General features: G+C 45.0%; 1 protein-coding gene across 21 annotated transcripts in view; it reads right to left on the bottom strand.

Moving 5' to 3' along the window:
- The window catches only part of TNS1 (tensin 1), a 432927-nt gene that overhangs the window by 76073 nt on the left and 341086 nt on the right, over positions 1 to 15768 (bottom strand). The gene's annotated exons all lie outside the window — the stretch shown is intronic.

Below are 15768 nucleotides of genomic sequence, written 5' to 3'. Positions count from 1 at the left end.
TCTTTTTCACATCATCAGAACACAGGATGTTTTGCAGCAAATGCATCTGCATTGATCCAGGGTTAAATAAAACCACTTCTATAATTGGAAAACTGTTGGGAGGGGTTTTAAGACCAGAACACTGCAAGACCACAAGGGATCTGAGGGACATCTAGTCAGTGGGGTACAATTTGTGACCCACTAAACCCAATACAGTCCACAAGGAACTCCCCATTTTTATGCCAACTTGGAACTGAAACACACACGCACACATGTTATAGTTATGAGATATACTATTACAGTCACTGGCTTATATCTAGACTAAATTATTCATGCGTACTCCCACAGAAATTAATAGAATAAACTTTCCCCACTAACTGCAATAGCATTACTCATGAGTAACTCAATCTGGATATAATTCAATGACTGACTGCAATAGTCAGTTCCTCTGAATAAGAGGCAACGGAGTTGTGTCCTACTCACTAGTCAAGTTAGTTGGAAATGCAGGAGTGCTCTGAGTACTGGGTTCATGTACCCTTGATTGGGAACGGAACCACTGACCTAGACTATAGCTCACCAAAACATTTCTTCACACAAGCAAAGAAAATTTCCCTACAAAGGAAGGGTCAGTTATTTCTCACCAGCATCCAGGGAATGCAGCAAGCCTAAAGACAGATCTGGAGATGAGCCTGGGCGCTTTCCACATTAGCTGCTCAACAGCAGCAAAATGCTTCCGTTCAGGTAAATCACATTCAAAACGTAAAGAGCAACACGCCCAGCAGAGGGAGCAGTCTCATGAAAACTAACCACTTGAAAAAACAGCAACTTTTTAACGCCAGATATACAACTTTATAGCACTATATTGCAGCGATTAAATTCAAAACAAGGCATTGGGAAAATGAATGGCACCCTGCTGTCAGTGTACGGACTGTGGTGTCACAACACAGGGAGTGTGGAAACACACTTCAGAGATACGCCGTGACCCCGTTGCAGGGACTAATTTAGTAAGCACCCTGCACAGCGTTTGCAAGACAAAATATTTTCTCCAGTTCTGGGGATTACCAAGTAGCAAATTCCCACCCCACCCCCACCCCCACCCCATCACCTTCAGGTAATTTGTAGCAAATTAAAGCTGAAGCCAGACTGACAGCAATTCACATGGGGTGGGGAGAGGGGGAGGATGATATATTTTGAAAATAGACATGCTTACATAATTTGCCATTGCAAAACTGCACAGTCCTATTGCATGGTCTCAGTAACTCATCCTAAGTTGTTTTATGTGTGAACTGGGCTCTAGTTTTGATTTGATTTGATTTTTTTAAACCATGTTTTCCAATAGCTCAATATTTAATCATAATCACAATGAAAAGGAAGCAATCTGGGGTATGTGACTGCCACACTGTGAGTTCCAGTTGACACTGTGGGGAGCCATCTTACCCAAACACTTTCTGCTTCTTTTCCTAGATCCTCTGTGAGAGTTCCTGGAAGAGTCTTCCCTGCAATATGGAATGCTCTCATTTAGGGGAAAAAGTGACTTCTAGCTGGCAATGGGCCAAGGGCTGATTCAGGGAGGGAAGATGGGCTAATGGAAGAATGTGGAGTCAGAGGCTCCTATCTGTAGACAGCCAGCACTTCCGAAACTGCCTCACAGCCCAAACCTGCCAGCAAGGAGCTACGCTTCTTTTCCACAGAATGCCACCTAGGCAAAGTGCAAGGGTGAACACATACACAACACACAGAAGCAGCAACTATGGTGTGAGCATGCATTCAGAGCAAAAATCATAACACAGGCAAGCAAGGAAAATGTATATGTTTTTCTAACGAGGTAACTTCTTTCTCTCCTCTGCAGAAGTGCCAAAGATACGGAATGCTCACAATACAGGCAGCAACATCGAATTAGTATATATATTCATGGCAAAACAACAACTACAAAAAACCAGCTTAGTGTACATGGATGTGGATGCATGCATATACACCGTAGCATAAATACACTCAGACCGAACATTGCCATGGATTCCATATTTGTGTACACACAGAGCAATTACTAAGTACAAACCACAGAGAGACCTAACCAGACCATGTGTACAGAAAAAGGCGCACACAACCCACAAGCATCTTCTTACATACACCAGCAATCATAGCAATGCTGATACAGATACACAATCTTCATTGGACCAAAATGCATTTAGACTTGCCGAGCAGCATCCAAACTAACACTTCCTTGCATAAGAATATTGCCCACGCACAACAATCTTTCTTGATCCCCCCCACCCTTCCTTCTATTGCCACCGATACCCCCGAAGGGCAGGAGAACCTTAAGGGTTGTGCAGACAGATTTCTAACATGAAGAAAGCATAAGTCCAGATGGCGTGCACTGTGTCCCAGTGAACATGCACCTGACACATCTCTCTCCATATAAGTGTCTCCACAACATATATTAGCTAACCTCCTAGTTCTTCCTGCTAACACCTAAACCTAGCAACCTATTTCTGGTGTCTCTCAAGAAGTGACTCAAAGCACAATTTCTATGAGATGACATTTCCCACAATGGCTATTTGTAGCCCAGGTTGCCAGCCTGCTGCCTGGCATGCCGCCTATTTTCTTTTAAAAAGATGAGATGAGGCTCCAACATTCTTCCCAAGGGCTGGACAGCCGCACAAATCAACTGGTTTACTCCGTGGGTAAGCCACAAGTAGTATGAAAGGGGGAGGAGGGCTTTGCATAGCTCTAACCACCTCCCTCAGCCAAACGCAGTGCCCCTTGGTATTTTGGGGAAGCTATTCTCTGTGGGAGCCACCTAATGGTGCAGCGGGGCAGTAACTTGCCTAGGGAACAAGAAGTTGCTGGTTCGAATCCCCGCTGGTATGTTTCCCAGACTATGGGGCAGCAGCAAAACAGGAAGATGCTGAAAGGCATCATCTCATACTGCATGGGAGAGGGCAATGGTAAACCCCTCCTGTACTCTACCAAAGAAAACCACAGGGCTCTGTGGGCGCCAGGAGTCGACACTGACTCGACGGCACAACTTTTATTTATTCTGTGTAGATAAACATGAACTGTAGCCTGTGTGAGTGTGTCTAACTAGATGTTTTGGTATTGCTGCTTGGTGGACCAAAGCACAGAGGCAGGTGGTACAGGCCCGTTACTAAGAAATGAAGTGCATGATAAAGGAGAAAACAACACAAATATCTTTATTTAGTTCTAGGTCTAGCACCTGTCCACTGATACCAGCAGAACCCTCTCAACATTATCCCACTGCCAAGCTCAAGGGATTATTTTTAAATTGAAAACACAGCCAGAAAAGAACCCAGGATGCATCCTGGGCCACGTCATGCTATTTGAAGGGTCCATGGTAACATTAGTAGGGGGGCAAAGAGTTATAGACTGTTCTCTTCCCCTTTCAGAGGAGAAAGGGCATGTCAGGTCATTTACAAAGGCAAGCGTAGAGATACCTGAGGATATATGGCACACCTAACGTGCCCCAAAGTATGCCGCTCTACCCTCTGGTGGTGATGTTGAACACAACAATGTTTCTAGTAGACAGGAAATCCTTGTGTAGATAGGACAGCTTGGAGCCAAACTAGACCGGAACATGGATGAATGGTAAATAAGATCTCCAACAGTTTCCTTTCAATTAATAGGAGCTATGGAAGGGAGGAATCTGACTGGGACTGCAGCACTAGAGGAGGGATGTTTTCACCCTATGGGAGGAAACTTGTAAGCTCCTGTATGATATTGTGAGGCAGCTTCAGAAATGGAGGATTAATTGGGCAAATGGATCTCACACATCACAGCAAGTTTGTTCCTCCCTATCAAGGCTGCAATCTGTGTTTCCCCTTATGAGGTGGCTCTTTACAGAGATGATGTGGTCCAACATTCCCTCTAATGGTAGCATTCTCTGACTTATTCTAGAAGCCCAGGATCACACAGAGGCTGTGACACTACATCCTCACTGTGGGGGCTTAAGCCACATAGACACCTATGGCAGTCTCCACTGTTTCTAGAAGTGAGGGGTTCAGCCACCAAGAAGGGTGCTGTATTCTGCCTCCCTCTTCTTATGGCAAGATGCAACACAGCCAATGGGATATTTGGTCTTCCTTGCTTCACAAAAGCTGTAACACTGAGACCCTCTCTAATGCCAATGTTTTCCCTCAGCATATTAATGCCATATATTTTACCTCAGAGGCCCACACTTTCAAGTTTTCCAAATATATGATTTTCCTTTCCACAGACTATACCCCTCAACAATCTTACAAAGTAAAAAGGAAGCTTTTGGGAGATGAACATTTGCACTGCTCCTCATTGTTTCCGATTCCTATGAACCGTTCCCAAGCAAAATCAGCACGACTGCCGACGCCCTCCTACAAATGGAGAATCACCATATGTGCCAGGACCAAAGGGTCACCCCTACACACACTGCTTTTGCAAACTCCTTTTGACAATACCATATTAGAAGTGTTTGTTTCCCTCCCTTTCTTCCCACACACTTAAATGAGCATCTCCAGCTTGCACAAGAACCTTAAAAAAAAAAAAAACTGGATGAAAGGATTCTGTTGCGATGCCCAGTCACATCGTAACAGGTGCCCCCTTGTCGATCTGCTCTGTTACGGTAATGAGTGCCAGCAAAGCTGTTCAGTCAAGTGACATGCAGGCAGGCAGGCAGGCGGAGGAGGAACACACATTTGTTTATTGACCCAGCTGCCAGAGCCGTCAGAGGTATTTGATACTGCAGTGGTATGAAAGCGGGGAAGAGATGGCCTGAGCTATCTGTATTGATTCACACAGCAAAAGCGGGGATTGTGCTGCCAGGAAAAAAGAAATCACTTTCCCTCCAAATCTCTCCATCTCTCTCTTTGCTTCACTGAGGGAAATTCACCAGCATAGCCAGGTAGACCTATACCACATTCTGTAGTTGCATACCACACATGCCAACAAAATGGACAATACACAAGTATGGCAGGCAGTTTTGCGTCACCACAGCTCCTTTTCCATATATTGCCCACCTCCAAGTCCATGTCCTGATAAACAAAAGTTATAAAAAGAAGAAGCCGTAAGGGAGATGGTACTGCCAATTCGGATGGAGTCCAGCTTTCTGAAAAAGATGGGAGTCCATTCCAAATATAATTTTGCAAGTCTCACTGGCGTCAGTTGCGCCCCTGCGTAAAAATACTAATGAGAAGGAATCGTTTACATGTTGAAGTCAACAACAGTCTCAGGGCAACAGAGTACAAAATCAAATCATCTGCTTTGAACTGGTGGTGCAAAAAAGATGTTTTTGATCCTCACAGAACAGCCCTTGTGTCCTGTAGATCCTAGCTTGCATGCAACCAGCTTCTGACTCATGCACAGTGGATGGCATCAAGCAGTATAACTGGAGTGAATCAGCCCACCCCACACGGACCCCACAAAGTAGTGATTTGTGCTCAAAAGTTATTTCTAACCATCTGTTACTCTAGGTAAAGCTTTAGCATCCTTTCTCCCTCAAACCCTTCTGAGAATTTCAGTGATGTTCTTATTCTTAACACACAGCAGATGATCAAAACACCTCTATAAGGCATACCAGGGAGATTTTTTAAATACAAGTCCCATCAAGTTCATATAAAAAGATAGGTGCAATTTGCTGGGGTGGGGTGGGGTGACTTCTCAAAATACAGCTTGTCCCTGGCAAACTGCTTGTAGCTAGAAGAGCATCTGTCTGTGCCAAGCCCTGATGCCACAAAGGTGATCTACTGGCAGCTGGGTGAAGGGACCTTGAAGATACAGCACTGCAGCAGTCCCACTGGGAGAGCGAGCACACCCTGTACTCAGATCCTTCATTTCAGCCTGGATTCTAATGCTGTTTCATTGCCTGCCCACCTCTGAGGCTGGTGATGCCAAGAAGCCAGCCCCTGCCTCAGCACCTCCAACCCAAGAAGCAGGGGCTGAAGCTGACCCCATTTTTGCTGGCTATGAGCTTGGCTCACCCCAACAGAAAAACTAAACCCTGGCACAGGGAAGCTGAACTCACCATAGAGAGAAGCCTCTGTAGCTGGAGAAAAGCTGTGCTTGGCTGCTTATTCCTCAGAGCTGAAGAGTAAGGCTGCTCCTAAAAGACCCTGCAAGAGTGCAGTGCCTTTCCATCTGTCAGGCACGAAGTGAGGTTTATTTTTCCTCTGGCTTGTAGGAAGCGAGTGGGATAAAACCTTGTCTGTAATTTCAGCCAGTCAGGTCCCGAGAGGTTCACTTATCATCCCGTAGTTATGCGATTTCAGGATGACATCACAGAAGAGGCTGAGTGTCCAGAGTATGGAACTAGGGTTGCTGGAACTCAGCTCAGTCACTGAGAGTGACTGGAGCTGGGGTGGAGTGGGGTGTAAGAAAAGAGGTGGAGAAAAAGCCAGAATGACAGGAGGGAGTGGAAAGAGAGAGCTGCAGGAGGAGGAGGAGGAGGAGGAGGAGGAGGAGGAAGGGCAGGGGAGAGAAAAGACAATTCTGCCCTAAGGGGAGGAGACCAGGGACGCAGCCAGACCATTCCTTTCCATTCCACACTTGCCAAATTTTTTCTCTTTCTTCCAAAGGGACCCCACACAACCACAGCAGCATTTTTCCAGCTGCTGAACAGTGAAGACATGGGAAGGGAATTTCTTCTTTAAATAAGAGGAGACGGCACCTAATTTAAGTAACAGTGTTAGAGTGAACTCAACACCTTTAGCTCTGCTGAAACGAATGGGCAGACTGATGTAGCCCATCAAAAAACTTAAGATCAGGACAGGAATATAATTGATTTTCCATGTTTCTTGGCAATGTTTCCTCCTCCTTCCCCACAAGTTCCCAGGGTACTGCTCCTCCGCTCGCCCTGCCACAGCTCCTGGGCAGTGGAAGTGCTGCCAGCCTTCTGTATGGCACTCTGAGAGAGCCTTAAATCTTCAAACGGGCCTGTGCCTGTGAGGCAAAAATCAGAGCTCAGCTTGCAATGCAAGCATTGGCAGCGGCTGCTGCTGCTATAGGACAGGAAGATCTCAAAGTGCGATTGTTTTAAACACAATTCCAATCAAATATACTTAGGCTCTCTTGAATTTGAAGGAAATCTTCAAATTCTTTTTGGAAATCTCCAGGAGCTTTCCCAGACAGCAGGCTTTACTGCGACTATACTGTGAGGCTTTACTGAGAGTTCGAAGTTGCCCCTGCCAAAAACCTAACACCAAAAGTGGATTTTTTAAAACCCCTGATTCAAATCAGGCTACACTTGATTTGAGAATGAAAAACTCAAATTGTATGTGAAGTGCTCCCTGATAGCTTGCAGGGACTTTGGGGTAAATTTGGCTGATATGAGAACATACACCCTCCATTCCAGAGGAGATGTGAGTTAAAAGCCCTGTGTGAAAAACTTCCAGGAGGCTTTTCAGATAGCAGGCGAGTTCAGGGCATAATGGATACTCTGATGCAAAAAGAGGGGTGTTTTTTACCCCGGACATAGATCGGGATAGGTCCCAATACGGAAGGGAAAACCCAAGTCATATGTGAAGTGCTCTCAGAAATATTGCACAGACTTTGGGGGAAATCTGGCTGATATGTGAATGCACACCTACCTTCCCAAAGGAAAGTTGCGGTAAAGTCACCATCTGAAAAAGCTCCAGGAACAGCAAACAGTCATGGTCCCAGCAACACTGCCATGCTCATTTTGCATGGAGAATCCAAGGTCAGAGGCAGCATGCATGCGAGAAATCTTGGTCAGCATAGCCCACCTCTTCCAAATTCAGGGGGCCCATCAAGGTTGCTTTGTCAGAGGATGCACCCTGCCCCAAACTCTGGTTTCTGCTTTCTTAAGCTGCTTGCATTTCACAGCACACACAGGTCAGACAGGTTTAGGGAGCCAGTCAGCAAGTTTAGGGAGCCAGTCCCCATGCCAGTTGGTGCAAGTACACATGGGCTAGCAGGCTCGGCTTGATCAGCAAAACTGCAAAGGTAGCTCTAAAACACTGAAACAGAAGAGATCTTTACTATTCAGTTCTTCCCAATGAGTTCTTGGTTCTGCACTACCATTGCTTCTCAGAGTGACACCCGGAACCAGCCTCACTGAATAGTGGGGGAGTGAGGCTGGTTCCAGATCGATGTCACTCTGAGAAGCAACAGGAATCAAAGCTTGAGCCTCGAGGATGTGTGTATGTGTTTTTAATTGAAGCTCCAGCGGGTGGGGGGAGGTTGCTTAGAAGTCCAAATTACTGAGGAGGGTCCCAAACTGAGCAGATATGGAAAGATATATCCTGCAACCTCTGTTTTTTCCAGAAGGGGTGCCATGTTTCCACCATTTTTTTCTCATAATGCACCACATCCCAGAGCAGGGCTGGCCCTATTCACAACAAAGACTTCTGCACTGCGGTACTTGAGTAGACTTTCTGTCAGCCTGTAGTCTGCTGCACCTTGAAATCTCAGGCCACAGAAGAGGTATTCTATGCCAACAAAGAGGGGATGGTGGTGGGGGAGGTCGATCCCCCTTGGTTTAGTCAGCTGTTGAAAGCCCCCATCTCCCCAAAGAGGAGAGAGAGCAAGTGAAGGAGCCAGACACAATGATGAAAACAAAAGCTTAATGCTTGCTGATGGGAGTTTCAGATGGGTTGTCGATAAAGTTAGCAGTTCAAGCAGACTGAAGGCCCAATGCAGTGTGAAAGGCAGCCAGTCATTATCCTCCTTTCTCCATCTGTCTTTTGCGGTTTGAAAGTGTATTGACTACTGTGGTCTTTTTACTTAACGAATCATCAGCACTCTTGGTTTGGCTCAGCTTGCAGCCAATACCACTCTGCCCTATCGATGCTTCCGAAGCGGGTGGAGCACTAGTGTCAGCTATGGGCAGAGCTCATAGAAACTGATGGCAATCATGGATATTACCAGAGGCTATAGCAAGCCATTTGTCCTCCGTCACCTTTTACTGGGCTGGGTGGCTCAGATACAAGTCAAATCCCAACTCTGTACAATGCACATAGCTAGGATTCCTTCACATCACCCTTCTCTCCTCTGTGCTCCTGCATCCTTCTAGATGACCCTTGTATGTGATCAAGCAGAAAGGATGGGCCTGGGATGGAATTTAGAGGACACCGCACCTTCATGTATCTGAAATGCACAGTACTGGAGGCAGGGGCCAAGCCCACATTTCCTACTTCATGTTTATACAATAGTTGGTTGGGGAAATCGCAAGGGGGGAAAAGAATGTTACAAGCATGAAGGAAAGAACCAACAAGAAGATGAAAGAAGAGATGAGCCAATGAAGGAGGCTGAGCTGGAAGAGGTAGGACTTTTAAATGCCCAGTTAGATTGGGAGGTATTGAAACCAACACCAGGCTAGCAATTCCAATAACTATCTTTTATATTATATATCAATTTTAGAGATGGCTTTTCTACACTCTTACTCAAAGTAGTGCACAACAAAATTAAATACAAACATTAAAAAAACAATTACAAATACCAAATAAGACCAATCCAGCAGTGAAACACAGAGAACATACAGCAGGGATCAACAACAGAGTAAGCTTCAGGCAAATGCAACTTCTGCTTGGAGTGCCTTCCTTTGGTAGGGGCATGGAAGGAGAAGGGTTAAACCCACTCTTCCCACAGTCCTGCATCCCCAATCCAACTCAAGCCATTTCGAGGCTGCTTCTACATACATGCATATGTGCATGCATGTAGAGAAATGTGTATCAACAGGATTACTCAGGTGCAGAACAAGTCAATGGCGTGCAGTTGTTATGATCCGGATATAAGCCAAAAACCAGTCATTCTAAGTTTCCAACAACCCTTAAAGTCCTTTGCAAGGGCTTTAGAAAACTATTTAGAAAGTTCAAAGAACTTGGTACTGACTGCAGGTGAAGGGATGGCATGAAAAAAAAAACATGTAGAAAAAAAGAAGTATTATTTCAGTAAATCCACATCATGTTAGCAGCACCACAAAAGCTGTCTGCAAAGGGAAAGATGGTCACTTCATTTCCCTCTAATCTGAATTTTGAAAATAAACATTCTTTAGGCTAAAGGCTTTTGCTCTTCTAACATAGGCTATAATAAGCCCTATAGATTGGCAGCATTCTCTTGTGTGTTCGGCACAATGCTTAGTAGATCTTGGCAGTAAACAAAGGCTAAATAACAGTAGTCACGTACCATATTTGCAAATACTTGAACAAAGTGGCATATGCAAATGAGCAATGCCCACAAGCCTCCACCCTCTGACCACCCTTTAAATGCCTTGAACATACAGAGGTCTCATCACTTTCCCAGGGAGAACCTTCACGAAAACTGGTAGCCACAAATACTCACAGGCAGAAGGAGCTGCCAGGCACAGTCCACTGATATCCAGCTTCACAACCTTTCCACATGATGGTCTTCCAATCATTTCTATCTCTCCACTATCCCAGCATGATTCAGAAACCCACAGTGGTCTGGTTACACTCTCTGCTACTCTTGTCCTGCCCTCAGTGCTATTTATGAGACAACCACAAAACCTTAGGCTAACAGGATAAATATGGTGTCTTACAGAGAGTCCCTTAAATAAATATTCGGGGACATCTATTTCTACTGTCCCTGCATGGCTAAGCCCAGATTTATCTTCGTTCTCTATGGCAGAAGAGGACTGGAAGTGGCTGAAATTTTATGCCCTTAGAGCTACCCGGAGCTTATGTTAAGGGTGCTTTGGGTATTTTTGTGGTTGGGGGTCCTATTTAGACCTTAGCCAGACAAACAGTAACTGCATGCCCTACCCACACTTTATTTTTTGTGCACACAAAAATTACCAGCAAGTCTCTAATAAACCATTCTTGGGAAAGGTAATTGAATGAAACTGTAATGGTGACAGTTCCATGACTTCTGAACCATACTGATTATCTTGATCCGTATTAGTCTGGCTTCAGGTCTGCTTTGCATCTACCTGTGGGTGGCTCATGCTTGGAGAAAGAGGAGGGAGTGTTTTCCTGGGCCTCCCAACTGCTTTCAGTAACCACACACCATGGTAACCTTCAGGGTCTCTGGGAAGAGTTAGAGTTGGAAAAACCTGCTGGACAGTTTTCCCCTCACTCAGCTTCCCTTTCCTACTGCTGATTAAGTATAGCAGTATAATGTTGCAGAACATATTTGTTAAAATAGAGCAATATATATTATCACACACTGATAATGTTTCATATTGTGTTTATCGTTTGGGGTTACATTGTCCCCAAGGACAATGAGTCACTGGGGATTCCAATGAACCAATGTTTTGCAAGGCACACATTTTAAAACACGGCAAGAACAAAACAAAAAATAATGTTGTGATATATCACGTTGTTGGTCAACATGATGCACAGTTTCTCTTCGATGGTAAAGACCCACTGGGGCTGCTGTGAAGCTTCAAAGACAGCCCTGACAGAGTGGCAAGAGGTCTGCTGCGGAACGACTTTAAACTACTTCCAGGCAGCAGCACAGCACTCCTTTCCATTCCTTCCAACAAAAAGGAGTGCTGTGCTGCTGCCTAGAAGCATCATGCTGGCCAGTAAAAGTAGAGGTTGTTCTCACGCCGCCTCTGGGAAGGTCTGTGGGGGAAGGAAAGATTTTGCCTGCTTTTCTCGGCAGATGATCAGTGGCAGCTTTGCCTTCGCGCACCGTGCACCCACACGAGCAGCGGAGTGGTGAAGGCAAAAGCTGGGAGCAGGAGGACTCCCCCGCCCCACAGCATCTCACAGTGCCACGTGCCATGGACACAGCCACTTTTCCCCCCTGGCTTGCTGCTGGAAATGGCAGTGGGCCGGGCAGAAGCCTTTTTATCCAGGGACAATCATTCACACAATTGCCTACCAAGGTAAAACGAACCACAGGTTCATTTGACCTTGATTAAATGCTGGGTTAAATAGTCGGGTTACCCTCTTATGGAGCAGCTAGAGGCCCTCCACTCCTGGTGCTCTGGACAACACAAGCTGCCTGAGATAGGCCAGGAAGCTTGTGTCATGAGAACAGCCTTGTAGAATGAGATGATGATGATGGGCTAGTAGGTAGTCACACTGCCCAGTATCCTCACTAATGGTGCTGTATGAAAAGTGCCTTTGCAGCATTTAGTAATCCAGAGTCCCATTGCATTGGGGGTGGGGTTTCACCACTGGAAGCACCCTTTAACACTCCTGGCACTCTTTAGAGCACTTTTTAAATGTGTCCCTGGGGGCTGCACACCCTCTGGGTCAGATTTTCATGTGTTAGAGAGCACTTCCAGGGGAAGGAGAGATCAGGAAAACTGTCCTGCCCCTGCGCAGTTACTAAACACCACAGAGGTGCCTCAAATGCATTGCCTCTACACCATTAGTGAGGACGTTGACCACTGTGCATGCCACTTATGGCTGGACCAAACCCATTAAGATAGATTTGCCCAGACAGGTCGATTCTGAGATGACAGTGCCCACTCCAATGTGTACCCCATATCCTAGCCAAAAAAGAAGCAGCTAGAAAAGGCAGAGTAACTGTGGGCTGTGATTCTTATTTGTTATGACGGTCCTTTGGAGAACAGAACACGGTGGCTAACATTTTAACAAACATGCACTGAACAGTTCCAAATACAACCAGGAGCAAACCTTTTAATGTTTTCATCCATGCAGATCACAGTTCTAAATTTACTGTCTAAAGCAAATATATCAAGAGATTCCATAGTGCCACTTTTTAGATTTGAAACATCAATGTAATTGGCATTTTTCAGCTCTTCTGCTTTTTATAAACTTTAATCCTCATTGCCTTGCAGTTGGCCTCTTGCATAGCATATCTTAACAACTGTGATGAGGCTGAGCTCTTGTCATGAGCATGGATTTACTCAAGGACCACAGCCCTTCCAGAAGTATAAACACATAACAGTGAGCAACAAAAACACTGGGCTAATACTCGCAGTTAGAGCAGGGTGCAAATACAGGGTGTGATGCTGGATTTGTGACCGACAGAGAGGCAAACTTAACCCTTGAAGTTTGGGCATTTCCTGCTCTTTCTGATCCACAAAGGTGATCAGAATATCTGAAATCCTGACTAAAGCCAATATTTATAGCCCTCTGAGTATTAACAAACCAGAGAGACAAGGCATTTGTGTGTCAAGCAGCTGCTGTGTGCATTTCCCCTGCCACAACCTGCAATGACCTCACTCACCAACTAGATATAGACCCTCCTCCCACTTACACTCACTACTCTGCTCCCTGGTGTGAAGGGAGATGATTTACAGGGCCTTCAGCACTCAACTCGCTGAATTAAAAAATGATACCAAAGATGGGGAGGGATCAACATACTGGGCTGTAAATAACAATATGGACTTAGTGGGGAAAGCATGGCAAACATCTGAGGGCAGAGAGCTTGGCTGTAACATATACATGTGCTGACGACAACAGGCAGCTACTGTATTAGTTCATGGCATAAACATGCATTCAGAAGCAATATGCATAGATCAAACACATCTCCAAAATATACAGGCCGGGGGGTGGGGGGGAGCTCATCCTGAAGAGCCAGGAGGTTGAGAATTCTACACTAAAAGCATGTCCAAATTCTTGAACCACATTCTGTACACTATTATACTCACTGGAAAAGTCCATGCAAACTTTTAGAAAGGTTTCAGTTACCCAATTTATTCTGGGAAATTTATGGCCTATCAGTGCAGTCTTAATGATTCTATCCTTCTTAGTCAAGTAATTTAACACATAACAAATTCCAATAGAGGACTGCAGAACGGGCATCGGGGCCAAGCAGTCAATGCACTTGACAATGATGGAAATTGTGGGAGTTGGAGGCATTCCATCCCCTGGGAAGTCCTCCCATTCTTTTGTTCCTTTTCAAATACGGCTTCCAGATATGACAACATTCCTAGATGGAAAACAGTTCTGTGTGGGATACAGCAGATGATCTGCGATAGACTGCAATACACGCACATAGCACTGTGTAGATGTACAGGGAAGTCAGGATCACAGCCTCCCAGCATCTGAACACAGGAGAAGGCACAGCACAACACCACACTCATCTATTCTTTTTAAACACAAAAAGCTACACGGGTGACTTGCTGTTTCTACAGGGAAGCTCCTACAGCATAAGAATGTTGCCATGTGTTAAGCAGCTACAAGGTCCTTTTCCAACAAATACTCCAGACATTTTATTAACTTTTAATAGGTAAGAATATAAACTATTACTGTGTGTGTTTTTAATGGGAGTTGGGGTACTCAAGAAATGGAAAAGCTATTAGGTTCTGCATCACCATATCAAATCCTGCGATAACATGCCTAAAAAAAAAAAAGGTAGGCACTGAAAGATAGGGACAGGTGAGATAAAAAAAAATCATTGATTAATCCTGTCTACATCTAATAGGCTGAAGAGTACTTGGCATTTTAAAATAATTTTGAAATATTTCTGTGAAATAATCTTCATTTTATTCAAGGAACTGAGACCCAACACAAAGTAGGGATGTGCATGGAACCGGTCCGTGCACACACACACACACACACACACACACACACACACACACACACACACACACAGCCCAAATCGGTTTGAAAGCTGGTGGACAGAACCAGTTTGGCGCTCCAGGAAGGGAGTGTCTAATCGATTCTATGCACATCCCTAACACAAAGGAATTGCCCAGAGTCCCAGTTTCTGAGGTAAGTCAGTTGCAGGACAAGACTCTAAAACTAAATATTCCAAATTCCATGCAAAGCAGCCTGGACTATGCTTTCTCAGCACCTACCTCGTGGTTTAATCTTAGGCTGATTCTGCAACTTAATTAGCTGCCACTACACAGGGATGAGGCAGAATCTTGCTTGCTTGATCTATTTACTATTTTTTTTAATAATGTAGTTATTAAATGTTTATACCACCTAACCCAGGTGACACTAGGTGGTCTAAAGCATCCCCTCCTCAAATCAAGCTGCTCAACAATGCTCCCTCCCTTTGCTGTCAGTTTTGGGGACTTTACTGGGCATTTGGAAAACTGCAGAGCTAGACAGAAGCCCCAAACTGTACATCACAGAATCAGACATGGATGAAAAGAGAAGGAAATTAAACCAATGAATCTGCCTACAAATAGCAGGTTTCAAAAATCAAAGTAATATTTCCTGAGGTGGCAGGAGAGTACATACACTCGGATTATTATTCTTTATTAACAGCACCTAGCAAACAGTTGGAACTAAACACATGGAGCTAAACACATGATAAAACATGGTCATCCCACCATGTGTGCAGACAGACTTACATTCATTTTAGTTCGTGCTCCTGACACAGAAAAATAACATGTTGCATATACACACACACAAACACACACACTCTCCAGTGCAGGAAGAGACTGTACTGTTGCCCGGTTCACAGTGAGCTCTCCCGGCAGGACCGTCTGCTGGCATATTGCCACTGGGTAATTAGAGTGCAACAGAAATTATTGCTCCTGGCAGCCTGTCATGTGGATAGCGAAGAGACATCCTTCATGCTGCTAATCCAGCATTTCAGAGAAAGAGAGTGGAAGCTTTCGGGGGCCCTGCCAGGCAGCTGCACCTGAAAGAGCTTTGCACTTTTCCTGAGACTGAGGGAGGGGGCCTTCTGGCCACTACACCTTCTCCTTACTGAGTTTGCTCTCCTGAAGGCCAGACACAAAGCCACTTTACAGTAACACAAAACACACATTGAAGCACCAGCGACTGCAGCTATGTTGGCTGAGTCACGGCACTCACTGAAATGGTTCCTGGCTTTGGGTAGGCAGGCTTAAGCAAGTACGGGTGTGAACTTTCAATATTTATTCATTAAGTTTTATTCATTTAAAACAGACGGATTTAATATTTAAGTTCTGAAATGTACAAACACATC

The sequence above is a fragment of the Hemicordylus capensis genome, chromosome 1 (assembly GCF_027244095.1).
Source record: "Hemicordylus capensis ecotype Gifberg chromosome 1, rHemCap1.1.pri, whole genome shotgun sequence".
NCBI classification, from domain to species: Eukaryota; Metazoa; Chordata; class Lepidosauria; order Squamata; family Cordylidae; genus Hemicordylus; species Hemicordylus capensis.
Note: the sequence above shows the minus strand (reverse complement) of the source record. Positions and strands in the feature narration are given on the sequence as shown.